General features: G+C 44.0%; 1 protein-coding gene and 1 long non-coding RNA gene across 4 annotated transcripts in view; both read right to left on the bottom strand.

The window, feature by feature from the left end:
• The window catches only part of LOC149330959 (atlastin-3-like), a 31980-nt gene extending 20733 nt beyond the window's left edge, over positions 1–11247 (bottom strand). Inside the window, exon 1 of one of the 3 annotated variants that reach the window (XM_089561682.1) lies at positions 10917–11247. The gene's annotated coding sequence lies outside the window, so the exon portion shown is untranslated. The remainder of the gene's footprint in view (positions 1–10916) is intronic. The other 2 variants (XM_089561680.1, XM_089561683.1) reach the window with 2 other exon arrangements.
• LOC149330960 (uncharacterized) lies at positions 298–5496 on the bottom strand. The gene is made up of 3 exons (XR_016285753.1): positions 5048–5496; positions 3872–3945; positions 298–452 (listed from the first exon to the last, which is right to left on the bottom strand). It is a non-coding gene; the product is annotated as an uncharacterized LOC149330960 (long non-coding RNA).
• Positions 11248–14244: the final 2997 nt, after the last annotated feature.

Here is a 14244-nt window from a genome sequence, read left to right on the forward strand (position 1 = left end):
TCTGCACCCTTCCAAGTGGGGTGCTGGGACCACACCCTATTGCTAGGGGTGCTGAACCTACACCCTTCAAAGTAGGGTGTGGCTGGGAGCACACCCTTTTGCTAGGCACGCTGAACCTGGACCCTTCAAGGAAGGATGTTTCCCATATGGCAGGTGTGTTCCTGTGACCGTTCGCAACCCTATTGGAAATGGTAATGGAAAACATGGTGGACTGCTGGCGACATTTGGACGGCTGGGAGATGTTGGGGCAGGGGCCATGCGGCCACGTTACATCTGTCACAATGAGACATCCAAAAATTTCGAAAAAGCTGAAGCTTGTAGAGCCAGTTTTATTTTGTCTTCATGCTCCTCTTGCTCTTCTTTACCACTTGCCAATGCAGCTGGGCCCCATGAAAGAGTCTTGTTGATGTACTGCCGGTGCATGAGGGCATTGGAAAACTGGGCGATGCACTCTGCAGAAAAGATTCAAGTGAAAAAATTAGGATCCACAAGTTTTTTCCTTGCCTGTATTAGTGTGCTAAAAGAGTAAGCACTGTATTGTGGCCACAGGAATAAAGTGAGCCTAAATCAAGAACCACTGAAGCTATTCACACTCAAAAAGAAAAATAATTTGAGGTTCATACTCCATATATCATACGCTCATCATTAAGTATCATCATCAGCAGCATAACTAGCACCACCGCAAGACAAAGGTCTTGCCTATGTCCCTACAAATAAGCGCGATGTGTGCCATAATGAGCAAAATACAAAAAAGTCATATTTTTATTGTTCTCTGATGGCTTTTAGTGGGGTATTAATAAGAGGGACAATATAAAGGTAACATCATAAAGGTGAGAGCACTAGCACAGCTGAGACGTCGCAGACGATACATTAAGACAGAAAAGAGGCATACACTTCATGATATATCAGTTGCGAAAAAATAAAAACAGCAGCAAACAAAACATAAAACAAACCATTATCAATGCTCCAAGTGACATCACTTATTTCCTGAATTTTGAGGGACCACATGGAATGAAAATGTGGTGAGGTAGCCCATTTATTCTTCAATGGGAACAGGAAAAAATTCTTGAATTAGTGGTGGTGGCGTCCTGGTTTGGGGCAGGGCAGCAAAAGTTAACAAAGTTGTGGAAAAGTAATGCAGAGTATATGGAATACACCTAAACGAGCAATTTCCCCTTTTATGCAGTAATGTCTGGTGGTCAAGTGAGATGACTGATTACACATAATCTGTACCGAGTGTCGCTGCTGGATTAAGGGAGTTGGTGGCATAGCTTCAAACAGTTTGGCGCAAATTTGGAAGAGCTAATAATTACTTCAGTTTGGAGTCAAAATTTTTGTGCATAAACTGCACAGCATGGCAAGAGCACACAGGCCTAGGCATCTCCTGATGAACCCGAGTACCTTTGCGGTGCCAGCAGCATGCATTGTGACATGCTCCAAGCTTGTGGAGCTGCATTTGGTTAAGGTTTCTCCATACCATTAACCCTAGAGCTGGAAAAGGATGTCAATACGTTGTGACAAAAAACGTAGACAAGACAAGGACTGAGGAAGAAATAGATACGACGGCATGAGTGCTGACTTTCAACAAGGTGTATTGGAAAGAACCAATGTGAACAATGTGACAGATCCAATGTGAATCCAGATCCAATGTGAATGTTACAAGGCGCCCTTTCATCACTCTTTTTTTTTTAGGCCACAATGTATATATTTTGACGTGCTTTCCAAAAAACCTCCCTGAAAGTCAGCGCTCGTGCCGTCGCATTTCTTCCTCATTATTGTCTTCTTTGCACTGTTTTGTCACGATGAATTACCAACAAGCCCATTCATCCGTCTTGCAAAAGTCAATACAGTCGGGGTAGCTAAGATAGTTGGGGCATTCTTCTGAATAATGCAGTCATAATAACATGGCTGGGACATAAAGACAGGGACTGTTATTGAATGGCTAATATTAGTGTAATATGCTTGGTTTGGTTTATGCGAGTTTAACATCCCAAAGTGACTCAGGATATGAGGGATGCCGTATGATTTTGCATATTGATATACTGGGCTTCATAAGACAAGCAGTACAACAGGAAGCAATGAATCTACGCTAATATCAAAGAATGAAGGCTCAGGCATGAGAGTGTAGCTAAAAGGTTATATTGAGAAATTCAAGTCGATGACACTCGCCTAAAATAATCTAAATTTGGGTGAAAATCTGTTGTAAATTCAAAAAGTTGGATTCCACATAAGTAAATAGAATGGGAGCTGTGATGACTGGTATACAAAAATTAGTTTGAATTATGGTGGCAAGTAATATGCAGACTCATTTCGTGCTCTAACAGTTTATGTGAAATGCACATCAATAAAATAGGAGAACAGTTTGAGGGGTCAGAACGGTTTCCAGTCTTAATGGTTGACAGGTTGGCTTCAGGTTGTCAGGGATAAAACCAAGAGGTTTGGATTGGCTAAAATTTATTCGTAAAATGTGGTTCCACACATCCTTAGTAGTTTAAAGTATGTCAGAAGGCTTCTGACCCATAACTCAGGTACTCGAAAGCTTGTGATTATCAATGAGTTCTGAGACATGATGAGTAATGGTTAATGCAGTAAAATGGGCAACAAATAACTGATTTTCTCAAGAAAGCCCCCATGGGACATGCTGTCAAGACATAAATTCCCAAGGATTCTTCAATTAAGCCCGAAATGTCAGTTTATGAGCAGCCACTTTGTTAGAACCATCACACACAAAAAAGAGAGACACCAGGGGCCCTCCTTATTCACTGAAAACAAGGGAGAATCATGAGACATCATTCCAGCACACAAAATTACACAGATGAAGATAATAACTCCATGGACGCCGGATTTCAACTGAGGCTTATTCCACAACACAGGCTTTTTATGTGCAAAGGTGTACTCGTGATCCCTGGGGCTGAGAAGTATATCCGCGACCAGATAATTATTCATGGTGGCAAAAACTGAAACACACAAAAAAACATAGGGACAAAGGTACCTTGCCACACACATTCAACACATCGGCACGCCTATGCATCACCTCCCTGGCTGACCCAACAAACACATTTGCCTTGAGATAATCTAGTTCCTTTTTCCGGAGTGCTACAGAAGGGCTGCTGACATAATTCTCTTTTTTCAGCAGAGATACAAAAGGCTTCAAAAATTTCCCAGCTCTTCCAAGTGCTAAACTTGCACGCTTGGCATGCATGCAGGCCGATGCGTTCAGCTTGAGTGGCAAGATACCCTTCCGCCTAACCTTGAATAATTGTTACCTGGTCGAGGAAATACTTTTCAGCCCCAGGGATCATTAGTACCACTTTGCATGTAAAAAGCCCATGTTATGGAATAAACCTCAGCTGAAGTCCGGGGTTCGTGGTGTCTACTCTTTTTGTTTATGTGTTTTTGTACACTCGAATGATGTCTCATAATTCTACCCAGAACCAAATAGCCCACCTCTCCATGCTTAGCAGAAACAAGACAGCAGTAATGAAACCAGTTATCTCATGTGTCCACTTTTTTTTTACATCTGTGACCTGCGATGAGTGGCACAACAACACATATTTAAGTTAACACGCATGCGTCATAATGTTAATATTCATAGTCGAAAAAGTATCACACAATGTAGCCGAAAACATGCACACATTTCGCACTTCATGCATAGAATGCAACATTTAAAAGAAGACCAATTTTGGATGTAAAACTTCAAATGGCCTGCAACAGGCCTATTCTAACGACCAAATAATATTACTCATATAAACATATGAGGCCAGAGCTATCCAAACTGTTCCAAGCAGTACCATTAAGGAAAAGAGCAATGAAAGTAAAAGAACACTTAATGACAACCACAAAAACAAAGCACAATGCAGTAACAACTTACAACACAGCTTTTGACTCCATATGGTGGCCACAAAATCCATGCCATTGACTCGTACTGGAAGACAGATGTGCCACCTGCAGATAGATACCAATTTCCCATTATCAGTGTGACAGGAATACAGAAACAAGCATGCGAACTCGGTCCGACAGTGAATATCGCATGAATGTAAAAAGATCAGGAAAAATATACTTGCCCAAGTATACGCCTCAACAAATGCATCAGTTCCCCTAGCAATAATAAAGGATTCTTGCTATGAGGAAAATAAATCTGCAAACGGCCGTTCGAACGCGTAGATATAAACATCGTAATAACTGAGACAATTATTGCGCCACTTCCTTTTCTCAAAAACCAATTTCCAACTAAAGCAGAGTGATCAAAATGCAAGATCCTATACTCTGGGTAACCAGAAACGCGATCGGCATCATAGAAAAAAAGATGTTCACATACTGATTTAAAAATTAAATCCTGAGGGCCGGAAATTAACTTTAGTTGGTAACTGCAACCTGAGACAGTGCTTTGGATATTGTGGGGCTTGAATTCAGACGCAAAAAATGGGCACTGATAGTATTGGAGGGCTCCAGATTAATTTAGACGAACTAGAATTTCTTAACGTGAGCTGACATCGCACTGCACAGGGGCATTCTTTTTTTCATTTCACCTCAATCGAAATGCGGTTACTGCGATGAGGATCGACCCCACGACCTAAGGTTCAACAGCCTAGCACCAAGCAAAAACCGCGGCGCATAGAAAGTGTTTGAATCCCCGCGTCCTCAAAGTGCTAACGCTATCTCGAAAGACAGTCATACATTTTACGCGCAGCCAAAGTGCCGATCCTTGAAACGTGCGCGGTGGTGTGAACAAGCATGGGCAGAAACGCGTATAACGAGTCATATACGTTGAAAAACCTGTGCTCAACAAGAAAAAAAAAACGCGCAAACAGGCTCACGCGCATACTAAAATCATGCAAAGCTAGCGCACGCACGGTAGCATCCCCTTTGCCAAAACAAGTACCGACAATTCTTGGCAGAGCAACTCACCGCGGCGACATTTGGCCAGCCAGCGACAAACAAGCGCCTTAAACGCTTTTTAGAGCATTGAACACGAATAATGCAGCAGTACGACAGGTCACCGTTCGAGCATTATATGCTTCGGATAATGCACAAGAGTACTGCTTACCTTTTCAGACGATTGCGTAGTCGTGCAGAACGCTGTTAGCCTTCGTGTCACGGGCACTACACCAACCAGCGCGAGTTCAGCACGAGTGCTGCGTAGCCGGCACACTCTACCACGTAGTCACAGAGAAAAAAATATTCCAGGCCTCATTTCGAACCTTTCACCCGCGACACTCCACGCATCTTTGTGCCCGGACACCCATCCAGCACTGCACAAAGCGCACAGACTGAAAAGTTAGAGACCAGAAAAATGACCCTTTTCCTCGACTAGGGTATGTCGACAGCACTACGCGATTGTGCACCCTTGTGCAAGAAGAAACACACGCAAACCACAACACATTTCACGACGGCTCACAATCCAAGTAGCGAATTTTAACAACCGTCGAAGCGCGTCGCACATGGCGTCGCACCGTCCGAACCGCCATGAGGGTTATACAGATAAACAGCTACCGGCAGCCACCTGGCGGTGACAATCAGTTTCTGTTTCGGTTTCGATGTGAAAAAGTTTCTTTTCCTACTTTTTATTTTAATTTTGCTGATATAATTGGGTAATCAGCCGTCTCGGTGCCCGAAGAAATTTCAGCGCTTGCCAGCAATTACCACTGGTAGAAACGCGCGGATTAACGACCTGTTGCTTGCGCTGCTGTTGCTTCCAAAGGCAAGAACATTAATCAGACATCCTCCGCATCTTACTCCCAAGTCGGCTTGCAGCAACATCCTGCTTACTGGATTATATAAATGTGTGATTATAAAGAATGTTTCTCACGGAACCACAGGGGATCATTTTTGATACCTATACAGAAACAAACACTTTTCGAGCTTGCACCACAAAAGCATGCTTGCACGTCCAGGACAAAGCAATTTTTAAGCTTTCAGCATGACATTCTAAACTGCTTGCTGCATGCTTCTACACATGCATTGCACTTACTGAACTTTTTTTATTATCACATGTTCCTCAATTACAAAGTTAATTTTTCTGTGAATGTTTGCAGTGTAATATGCTGCATTTGGTCTTGTTTCCACTTGTCATGCTTCACTTTTCTGGTGATTAAAATCATTTTTTATGAAGTAGATTTCACCCATTGTCATCTGTAGTGTTAGATGAGGTCCTCAGATTATATTTCTTTTTACAATAATGCCAGAAAATAAATGCGAGGCACTTAAATATGACAGAGTACTGAAGAGATGTAATCAAGAGCAAATTGTTCAATGATCAGTTCAGCGTAAGTGATTCTGGCAGACTGGTAGTGCGCATATGTGTTACACAATTCTAAAAACTGCTTGAGGAAACACTTGTGTTTAATTGGCAGTTTTTGCCAACCAGATGTAAAGATATGCGTATCTGTTCGAAGTAATGTTAAATGGCGAATCTTTATGCGTGGCTACCGCTTTTTTAGTTGCACCTCTGGTACACACGAGCCTTGAAAAGCAGTATATACTTAAATATATGGTCATTACAAGTAGCCTCCTTACACCCTTTCTACACCCTACGCAAAATGAAGGGTGCTTGGAGGAATAGCACCCTTTCAGACAGTGATGAAGGGTGTATAGGGCAAAATAAGGGTGTTATAAAGGTGCACCAAAGGGTGCACATTGCCGGAGCACCTTTTAAGCACCCTTAAGGGTGTAAAATTTTTTACTGTGCACCCATGCGAGAGTTACTGGCGTATATCTCGCAGCCATCGCAAAACACCGAACCCCGTTCGGGACAGCGTTGCAAAGATAAGCGAATGCCGTTGCTTGACCGGTCGTCTGGGAGCGCTGAAACTGCTTTTCTATCACGTGGTTCTTTTTGTATTTCGCGGGCTTTCTTTTAAGGCAAACAAAAGAAGCTGCATCAGTGGTAATTTTTTGAAAACACGGCAACCGGTTATTTTTCTATGGGATCTACAATTCCTGCATTCACACTTTCTTCCTGAAGGCTATAATTAAAAAGTTAGCTAATTAGTCTGTGCTAATTAATTACGTTTGCTTAATAAAAAATACTGTGAACTAGGACACGCGACTGGCAACAACCCTCAGTTGGTTTCATTGGGCTAGGGCCTTTCGTCTTTTTTAAAATCTTGGTTACATTTAGCTGAAACATCCTGCATATTAATGACCTTCCTGACTGTGTTCCTCATCCATAAAGCTCTATGCCGATGACTGTTTTCTTTATCGTGAAATCACAAACGCTCATGATAACATATTCCTGCAGTCCGACCTTGACGCGATCTCACACTGGTGTAATGATTGGCTTATGAGCTAAAATGTTACTAAATGCAAAATCATGACAATATCCCGTCGTACCAACATGCCTACAACTTACTGCTACAGAATTAACTCTATAGCTCTCGAAAATGTCACATCCTGTAAATATCTCGGAGTTACATAACAAACAACTTTTCGTGGCATATTCATGTGAAATATATTACGAACAATGCTAATCGCACACTCGGTTTTCTGCGTAGGAACTTTTCTCAAGCACCAAATGATCTCAAAGTAATTTTGTATCAAACATTAATTCGACCAAAACGAGAATATGCCTCCGCAATATGGGACCCAGCTCTTTGCACATTAACCGACGACATCGAAGCAATCCAAAATCGATCAGTGCACTTCATTCTGTCTAATTATGCCCGTACCGCAAGTGTTTTCTTAATGAAGTCACTACTAGGTCTACCGAACTTACACATTCGAAGGAAGGTCTCCCGTTTGTGCCTGTTTCAAAAATTTATTTCAATAACCCTTTACTGAAAAGTGAACTCTTTTCTGAACCTACTTACGTATCGACGCGTGTCGATCACACATATAAAGTTCGCGCCCCACACTGCCGTACAAATCTGTTTTCTGACTCTTTGTTGCCAAAACCTATAACAGATTGCAACCACCTGTCCCCCTCAATTGCCTATATTCAAGATCCTGTGGCATTGAAAGACGCGCTGAAATATTTCTTGACTATCTGGCCTGCTCATTTCGTGTTTTTTCTTATCACTTGTTTGCTGTGCCCAAAGCATTTTATTTCTTTTCTTAACCTCTGCACCATATGTTTCAGTATTTATTTATTTCCAAATACTGCAGGCAGCAGCGCTGCCCAAGCAGGAGCGCGTGTACGCGTGTGCTTTCTTATGTCTTTTGTTCAAATTGTTTGTTGGAATTTTGTTCAACCACCGTACTATCCCCCTCTGTAACGCCTCATAGGCCTTGAGGGTAAATAAATAAATAAATAAATTGGTTGGTTGGCTGCCTTATGGAGCTTCATTACGGACCAGAAGGCTGAAAAAGGCCGGTAAGTACCGCTTATGATGATGCATAGAAGATAACGAAATGTGCAGTGTAGTTCGTCCCGGTATCGCGAACGTGCTGCGCGCAGCCGACTGCGGGCGAGCAAGACGAGGCTCGGATAACAAGACGAGGCAGTTAGATAACACCGCTGCTTGGCATAAGCCCTCGCCTTATACAGTTTCTGGAAAGGAAACAGTTAACGTAGACAGCAAAACAAAGGAAAGGCTTTTCGGAGCTTTGGAATCATGCCCAACCTGTCCTGAAACACACCTATCGCATTGTCATGCTCAGCAATTCAACGATCGCACTCAACAAGTGAATGAGGCAGCACACCACCCTTCACAATTATCGAATAAGGTGGCTGGGAGGAAAAACCCTTGTCGACTTATCTCGGAGGTGTGCGGAGCCGTCGATCGCTACTAAGCACGAAGACTTCCTGCTCCCTAAGAGTGTATGGTAGTGGGACCAACTCGGTTTTCGCCGGCGGCGTCAGCGGCGGTGTTGAGATTGGACTACATACTGTAGTGTACTCGGGGTAGGCGACGAGGACGAAGCCTACGAAAGGTTGTTGTCGTTATCTAGAGGACAACAATAACAACAACAACAACTTAGAGCTCGGCACACTCTTGGTCGGCTCGCGGATTCGGGATTCGCATGCGGCTCTCCAGAGAACGCTGTTTTGGAAAGCATGCCAGCACGATTTTTCTAAGGAGCTTCGAAGACACAGTTTAAAATGCTTAGAAAAATCGTGCAGACATGCTTTCCAAGACAGCCTTCAAAATCAGGTAGAGCGCCCAGAGGTTTCTGGATACTCAGTAGGAGTACTAATCACTGTTTCTGAAAACTTGTTAAGGATGCGGTGTAACCATAGAAAAACAAAAAAGAAAAAGAAAGGTCGTGCCATACCGTACCTCAAGAGGTTGGGTTCAGGTGCGAAATTGAATACTTTATCTTTCTGTACCCGAAAACCCTTCAAAGCTATCCCACATTGTAAATACCGGCAGGCACATAAACGGGACGTACTGGCAGACCCCTCAATGACCGTTTAAGGCAAAACAATAACAACATGAACGCCTGTGTGGCCGGTCATTTGAGCATTCACTGCACACTGCACAGAAAAAAAGAAGAAAAAGAAGGAAGCGTGCTATTCTAAGTCAGTGCAAGAGTCTTAACAGAAAGGCGCAAGAGAACGACAAGAGAAACAATCGAACGGCATAAATTCACAAGCGCGAAGACAAACGAGTAAGCACTGCCTTGATAGCATTGTCTCAGAACGAGCTTCAATGTCTAAACGAGGAACTCGAAAAAATGCGCACAGTCCTTCATATGTCAGCATTGCCATGGGCAGGAGAGTCCTTGTCATATTTTTGCATGTGTATGTTTTCATTTGAGATTGTTTTCCTCAACAAAATCAGTTGTAAGTCTGCCCTATCTGCCCTTTTCTCGTCCACGTCTTTGCGCTGTTACGGTAATTCTGAACCACCTTGCCCAAGCTCCCAAAAGTGGTGGTTTGTTTGGGCGATTCCTAGGCTCTGGCAGCGGCAACGCTAAAGGGCGCCCACAGCAACAGTCCTTCATCGGCACAGAAATTTTAAGTTGGGCGGGCTTGTACCCTTGCGTGCTCGGAGCTCTAGAAACCCCGCCCGCTTTCGTCCGGTGGAATAAACATGAAACGTCAAAGCGAGCAAACTCCCCAGCCTACGCCTTGTTTACTCTGTGCCAGGGGTTCACTCAACCGCAGAAGGAAGATGAAAGGAACTGCGCTTTGCTGCGCTTGTATCGAGCCGCGTGGATTATCCTGCACAGGCTGTCCCAGCTAAAATGGATCAAGGTTTAAAAAAATAAACCAAACCGTTCTTTCGAATTAACGTCAAATGAATGTTGTTAGCAGTTATCCAGAGTAGCGGATGACACTTTTTTCGTTCCGCATGCTTTAATAATTTCTCCCCAATTATTTTGCAGTATTAAAAGGGGTCAGTTAGCGAGCCCGATCGGGACATGCACCTGCGCACGACGTGCGGACCAGTACGGAGCTTAGGTAACTTTTCGTCGCGCATGGCTCAAACCCCTTTTCATGTCGTCTGCTTACGGCTGTGTCGACCCGCATGGATCTTTTAAGCTTAGCAATACGGAGTTCTCAGTAGCCAAGGATGGCCGCATGAAACAAAGCGATTACCCTGCAATCGCAAGAGCCAGGTCACTCTGATATACTTCCCCTGGAAGCGGCGAAAATGTACTGCGTCGGGAGAATCGGAGACATGGAAAGCACAAAAAAATTGCTCCCAGTACTCCCTAAACAGTCAGTCAGAGGCGAGTACCGGGATAATTTCAGCCCGGAAATTCTGCCGGATGCCTGTCAACAAGCACTGTTAAACACCGTTAGTCATTGTGAAGCTCTTCCGTTCGCTGCTGTGAACTGGGAACCCCAGCGGCGACAGTTTTCTATTGCTAAGCACCCTCATGGAGTGAGCTGGTTGGAGATTGTCGGTGAAAGTGACGCGCCAAGCAGGAACTAGTCGGGAAGAACGATAAGTGAAAATGCGGAGCAGTGATGCCAGCAGAAAAGACGCACACGAAAAGCAGACGCCCAGGTATCTCATAAAGCTTACCCTGATCTCGATGTCCTCTTGTTGCGTCTACCTCTTGTACTAAATGCAGCAGCTCACGCCTCCACCGCCAGCAAAACAATCCCGCGCAGCACGCACACACACAAACTGGCGTTTTCCATGCGAGCGCAGTCGCCCTGGTCCCCGCTCACTCGCATCTCTGGCAGGAGGCAACGCTTAGAAGCCGCCACTGCGAGAGAAACCAGACAGCACTACGCCCTCTCTACTTTCTCTTTCTCATTTGAGAGAGGCGCACACTATCTGCGTCCATGCCTTCGTCGGCTTCCTCTCACACACCCGCGCCAGAAGGCGAGAGGGCATCGTCTTTTTCACCAGGCCGGTAGAGGTCTGGCGACGGGGGGCGACAACGACAGAAGAATCGGCGCCGGGTAACGGATGAGCAAACGGTGGCCCCTCTACGCACTCGTCCAATCGCAGCGCGTGAACGTGACGTAAGAATATTTCGATGTAAATACAAGCAGTACCCCCATATTCGAGCAGCCGGCGCCGTCTTCGCCTGCCTGCAAGCCCGTCGACATGTGGTGACGGCTTTCCTGTCAACATAGAGGGCGCAAACCTTACCACGACGCCCCGCAGCCGCAGTGCCCCATGTTGCGCAATTTCTGGCGACGCGGAGTGCTGCGAGATTCTGCATATGTTGTGTCTCTTTGACATGAACAGGCAGCGTGGTTAAGGGGGACCTCTAAAGCGGGAAAACTTGGTGCTTTTGGTATATGATGAAATACCAGGTGTGTCAGGGAAGGCTTTCAGTTTTTACAAAAATAGGCTCCTTGGGGTAAAAATACATATCTTCTGCGGCATATTATTACCAGTGTTGGCGAGCACCAGAAGAGTGGTGAATCGTTTAAGTAGTAACCTGATTGACTAATTTTAAATAATTAGTTTCTAACTATTAGAGTTAGGCGCCTAGTTACAAAAAGATTTGTAGCCGACCGTTAGTAATATCCATACCAGTTTTTAAAATTTGAAAGCGCGATTATCTTCGGAGCTGTGGCTCGATAAAATTTGACTTTTTCACTAGTTACGTGCACTGCAAAGGCTGCTTTGCCGCATGCTTTCTGAAAGCGCATGCATTTTGGCACGATGTAGCCATATTTTGTTGAGCCACGCGCCGAAGATAATCGCATTTTCGAAATTTTAAAAACTGATATGACTATTACTAAATACCATATTACTACAATCATACCATCCCATGGTATATGCCGGGGTATGGTGTGGTTGGTTATGGTACGATACCGCATGCTATGGGATGTATAATGTCCCAGGGCTGCCCAGGGGTCATGAGAGATGTCGTGGTGTGGCCTCCTCTGCTGATGCCCCGGTGCCGCTTCGGTTAAACCGACAGCGCTAGCAGCTTGTGCCAGAGTATCTTGACAACAGATAAATATCTGCTTATTCTGTTTAATATGGTGTTACAAATATCCGCAGCACAGGGGCTGCGTATTCACGGTATTCACGGTATTCACGGTGCCCGCAAATTGGAAGTTTTTGATTTGAAAAAAAAGCATAAAAAAAGCACTGCTCGTAAAATTTCAAATCAGAAGAGGCACTCTGAGGGCATATTTGCTGCTTGATACCAAACGATTCTTTTCCAAACGTGACAAAACAAAATAAGAAAACTAGTCCTAAAATTTAACTCAAGGTTCGAGCTTTGCCGTTATTGCTGGCCAAAGCTAAGCCAAGGAAATAGCATCGGTCCAGCCGCACCCTGAGGAACCTTTCGTATGATGGCTTTTTTTCGGGTGAAGGTATGCACATTCAAAACTGCAAGCTTATCAAGACACTTCCCAGCAGGGTTACGAATGAATGTGGTGGCGAGTAAAGATGCTTTATTTGTCGCGGGTAGAAGTTTACGTTAACCGCATCTCGGATTTTGTTTTTGTAGCCAGTAAGCCCTCGCAACGTCTAAAATTTCAAGTCAGCCTCCTTTGAGGCTTCAAGTGCCTTGCAATGCTTTCGAAAAGCAAAAGATCATATGCATTAGATGCAGCGAAAAGTGGCATTTCAAACACGGGCGGGAACAGAACGCGCACTTTGAACACGGCAATCGTGGCTCGTTTGCCGGAACTTGAAGCAGTACGGACATGTTACAGACTCTACAATAATCATTAGTTATCGCTTTCTGGAGCAGAGATTTAAATAAGTTTCCAATTAGATTGTTTGTATGCCCAGGAATCTAAAAATACAAAAATGAGAATCCTTACTTCTTTGGAGAAAAGTGTGCGTAAAGTCGGCCGACCTCTCCACCTTTTCCTCATTAAAAATTTCCTTTCTCTCTGTGTGTAAAGCTGCCCCAAGCCAGTTAGAATTTTTTTGATGAGCAGCAACCGTTTTGATACACCCTGTCGGAATAGTGCTTCATAAACTCCTGCATAATGCTATTCACATATCGCAAGTGATCAGATACTTAGAGCCACGGCTATGCTTGTTAAAAACAACAGTAGCTGGACGTTTTAAGACGCCGCGCTGCATACAAAGTATGTTATCATTATGTTTTCACTTCCAAACGTTCCTGCTAAGTTCCAGAGAACTGTATGCATTGCCGTTTACACAGAGCACGACGTTATCGACATCTGTGGAGATACACAGCATGCAGATAACTCGTCAGCGATGCAAGTCAATCTGTTTCACAGTACGACCTTTTTCTCATTAGAACAGAACCAACACCTAAAAAGCTGCTTTTATATCATTACATTAGTTGCATCTTGTTGTGAGCATGGCACAAGATGGCCTTAGCCACCTATGAGCCACAAAACCCATCACAACACAACGCACCCGGTTGTAGCCATTTAATACATAAGTCGAGATACTGAAAGCATCTCATTTTCCCAATATCTTCGCTCCAGCCTTGCATGAAATGTATTTCATGGCCAGTTGAGAACACTGCCAAACTTCGTATATGGACCGGCGCTAGTCCAGCATGGGAACAAAACAATTTCGACCTGTTTCGTAATTACAATTGTTAAATCTTAAGCGATTATAAGGAAGCAAAGCATAAGCAAATGTAGTCAACCTCAAAAATTTCATCCGCTCAAGGAGAACAAGTTCCGACATACATAATTCCTGCATTAGGTTTCTCTTACGTTATAGATTTATAACGGTACTGAAAGGGCACCGAAAAATGGAAGCCAGTGACTCGTCGGCCACAGAAGAGAACTCGTGAACAAAAAAAGTAGAGTTCATTCCCCTTGTCTTCTTCTATGACATCTTGTAAATTCGAAATGCAAAGTACTGGCCTCTCTGTAACTCTCGAAACAGCTCTATCTCACCAATCCCGAGCGTATGTGCTACATGTTGATGTTATTAGAAG

The sequence above is a fragment of the Amblyomma mixtum genome, chromosome 9 (genome assembly GCF_055824585.1).
Source record: "Amblyomma mixtum isolate Tamu chromosome 9, ASM5582458v1, whole genome shotgun sequence".
Taxonomy (NCBI): Eukaryota; Metazoa; Arthropoda; class Arachnida; order Ixodida; family Ixodidae; genus Amblyomma; species Amblyomma mixtum.